The sequence below is a fragment of the Rattus rattus genome, chromosome 7 (genome assembly GCF_011064425.1).
Source record: "Rattus rattus isolate New Zealand chromosome 7, Rrattus_CSIRO_v1, whole genome shotgun sequence".
NCBI lineage: Eukaryota > Metazoa > Chordata > Mammalia > Rodentia > Muridae > Rattus > Rattus rattus.
This window is the reverse complement of record NC_046160.1, coordinates 65,790,495-65,794,257: the sequence shown is the minus strand read 5'-3', so window position 1 is coordinate 65,794,257 and position 3,763 is coordinate 65,790,495. Positions and strand designations below refer to the sequence as shown.

General features: G+C 48.2%; 1 pseudogene; it reads right to left on the bottom strand.

The window, feature by feature from the left end:
* Positions 1-1,723: 1,723 nt before the first annotated feature.
* On the bottom strand, positions 1,724-2,816 carry LOC116906083 (annotated as a pseudogene).
* Between the last annotated feature and the right edge of the window lie 947 nt (positions 2,817-3,763).

The following is a 3,763-nucleotide window of genomic DNA, read 5'->3' as shown; positions in this document are numbered from 1 at the left end:
AGTCTTGCTATGCTACCCAGGCTGGCTTCAAACTCTTGGATTTAAGGGCTCACTTTGTAACAGTTCTTAAGTAGTTGGGCCTTCAAGTGCATGCTACCTTGCCCATCTGTGACTCTCAATGTCACATAAGAGCTCTGATCTTGCAAGAAAGTTAATGATGTGTCAGTCAGAATCCAGCGCTCAACTCTTTTGTCACCAGCTGTAGGAGTATGGAATCTTAACATTTCCAATTGAATTGAACACAGTGGAAAGGTTATTAGGAGTTATTTCTGTCCCACATCTCCAGAGCCATGTCTCCCTCCTGCTGGCTAGCCACACTGGTGCTCCATAACTTGGTGCCTCATCAAAGAACAAAGCTGCCCAGGGAACTCGTGACTACAGTAACTTGTGAGAATCTGGAGGCAAAGCAGTCAGTGTCATCCAACACCAGTCAAGGCTCCTGTGTGGTCAACTCTGTGGAACTGGGGCTGGAAAAGATCAAAGGCAAGAAGAAGAAAAAGGAGGAGGAGGGAAAAAGAAGGAGAGAGGGAAGGAGGAAGAGAGGAGGAGAGGAGGAAGGGAAGGAGGAGGAGGGGCAGGAGGAGGGGAGGGAGGAAAAGTGAAGGAGAGAAGAAGGAAAGGAGAAAAACAGAGGAAGGGGGAGGAGCAGCAGGAGGAGGAGGAAGAGGAGGAGGAGGAAGAGGAGGAGGAGCAGCAGGAGGAGGAAGAGGAGGAGGAGCAGCAGGAGGAGGAAGAGGAGGAGCAGCAGCAGGAGGAGGAAGAGGTGGCAGTGGCAACAGCAGCATAATGCCTTTGGGTCTGTAACCCACCTCTTGTTCTTCTAATAGAAAGATTGCCTGCTCTTGCATGGAAAAGAAAATTAGTCTGTTTGGTCAGAAATACCTGTGACCTCTTTAAGATGGTGTGGTTTACATACAGAGGTGGAGCTTGACACTGGCGATGGCACAAGGACTCTGTCGGATTTTACTGAGAATAGATGATCACCTGACACAGTCTCAGGAGTGTTGACATCTGTTGGTTTCCGATTCTGCTGAACAGCTGCATACCTTGTTTGTTGTCGGTTAGCATCCTGACACTGAAATGCTGTACACTGGTCATTGTGAAAGTCAGCTTGACACAGACACCATTGGTTTGATGTTAAGCATAGTATGAAGAATGACGCGAGGCAACAAAACAGAGATACATTTTTTTGAGGATTGATACATTTTAATCACAGAAGAATAAATAATAGTATAAAATCAGTAGCAGCACAACCAGTGGCTGATGTTCTCCAAATCTCAGCTCATCCTCCCTGCAGAGCATTCAATAAGCAGCAGGTCAGTGGTTGTCCCTTACACTATCAGGTGGCAGGAAGGGGGACATGTAGCTAGGGGCTACAGTGATCCTGGGTATCTACCTGAAGTGCTCCGTCAGGTGAAATATTACTTCCTCCTCCAAAAGAACAGTCTCCAAGTCCTGGAACAAGTCTGGCCGCACCACTGATTTCGATGGACCAGGAGCCATGGAGGGAGGACACAGATGGTCGGGAGACAACTTAACTCAAGATACAGCCAATGCTGGACTTGAGGTGGGCTCGGAAGTGACCAGACGCTGCCTAGTAATCCAGACCTAGTGGATAAAGCTCATCCATACGCACAACGCACATGCACAAACACACACAGACGCAGAGCCAATGATGTCACTGAAAGGACCAGAGGGTTCTCCTCAGTGCCTTGCAGTCCCTCTAGTCACAGGAGTGTATACGTGGGGAGGCCCCAAAGCGTAGGATGCCGGATGCTTTACAAGTCCCCTGCTCTTCAGTCAAGTGGCTGCCTCCCATGCAGCTCTTCATGCAGTTGGCACCATTACTGGGGCTGCTGCCAGAGAGGTTGTTGGTGTGGGTAGTCGCATCTTCTTCCTCTGAGCTGCTCTCTACACCACTGCCATCACCCTTGGACACCTTTCCTGGATCAAGGCTTTAAAAGCAGTTTGCGATTAGGTAGGACCAGGTGACATGCAGCATCTGTAGGATCAGGAGGCCATTGAAGAGCCACCAGGAAGGACAGGGCCCGAAATCTTCCAGCTCTCAAAGAGGGTTGTGCTCAGAATCCACAATGGGAAGACTCCAAGACCAGTAACCATAAAAGAAGCACCAGAGATCACAAAGAGGGTGTTACAGAGACGCTCGTGTCTGGCATAACTAGCCAGCTTGGGGTCTGAGGAGTCATGCCAACAGAAGGTGAGAGCTCCCACTCGCGCCATGTTGTTGATGTAGGAGAAAGTGATGAGCACAGTGCCTGGCAAATGATGTATAAACATCATCAGAAAGTCCTCTTTTAACATCTACAAACTGAGAGAACATAAGACACCAGGAGAAAGCCAGTTGTATGATATCATAGTAATAAAGCTCTCTTGAGAGTGGCTGATACGGATAGTTGTAACAGCACTGTCGGGTATCCCAGAACCAAGGCATACACCAGAGAAGTCTGATTCCATAGCAAAAGATACATAAATAAAAAGTGACTCTCCACCTTAGTAACAGATATGAACACCTTCTCAAGGATGTTGTTAATGGATTTGATCTGATAGAGAGCACTGTCATGGAGTGCACCAACATGGAGTGCACAAGGTTTAGCAATAAATTGCTCAAACAGTTCAAACAGAGAAGATGCCCCTCTGCCAGTGGGAACACCAACAGTGCTGGGTGCCCAGGTAGCCAAGCTGTCACCCAGGCTCTCCAGTTCTGACCAGCTCATGTTCTGAGGCAGCCAGAAGCACTAGCTCTACAGCCACAGAAGGCCCAGAGGTTCCACCCCAGCAGTCCCAATCTTATGCATGACTGGTGGCCACTGCTGCCCACAAAGAGATACATTTTTTAAAATCCAAAATGATAGGAGCAAGTACAATCTTTAATATCTCCTCTTTATGAAGTGTAGAACACTTCATGTGGGATAGGGATGTGAATTGTGCTGAAAGAATTCATGGGACAATTAGATGATGGTCTAGTTAGTGTCTTCCCTTGGTCCGTCCCTAGCCATTCTCACTCAGCGCTGCTCTAGGAGATACAACCTACAGGTGGTCAGTGGGTACCAGCAGTCTGTGGTGGTTTGAATGCTTGGCCCATGAGAAGTGGCACTGTTAGGAGGTGTGGCCTTGTTGTCACTGTGGAGGTGGGCACTGAAGCTCTGCCCAGTGTGGAGGAGTCAATTCTCCCGGCTGCAGTCAGATCAAGATGCAGAACTCTCAACTGCTATCTACAGCACTGAGTCTGCCTGCATGCTGCCATGCTTCCTGCCATGATGTTAATGGATTGAGCCTCTGAAAGTGTAAGCCAGGCCCAATTAAATGTTGTCCTTTATAAGAATTGCTTTGGTCAAGACTATACATGGACTGACCCTGGACTCTGACCTCATAGGTAGCAATGAATAGCCTAGTAAGAGCACCAGTGGAAGGGGAAGCCCTTGGTCCTGCCAAGACTGAACCCCAGTGAACGTGATTGTTGGGGGAGGGCAGTAATGGGGGAGGATGGGAGGGAACACCCATATAGAGGGGGGGGGGGAGGGGTTAGGGGGATGTTGGCCCGGAAAACCGGGAAGGGGAATAACAATCGAAGTGTAAATAAGAAATACTCAAGTTAATAAAGATTAAAAAAAAAGGGGGGGGGCACTACATAAAAAAAAAAAAAAAGAATTGCTTTGGTTATGGTGTCTCTTTGAAGCAATGGAAACCCTAGCTAAGACAGAAGTTGTACCAGGGACTGGGATATTGTTGTGATAGGCCTGAC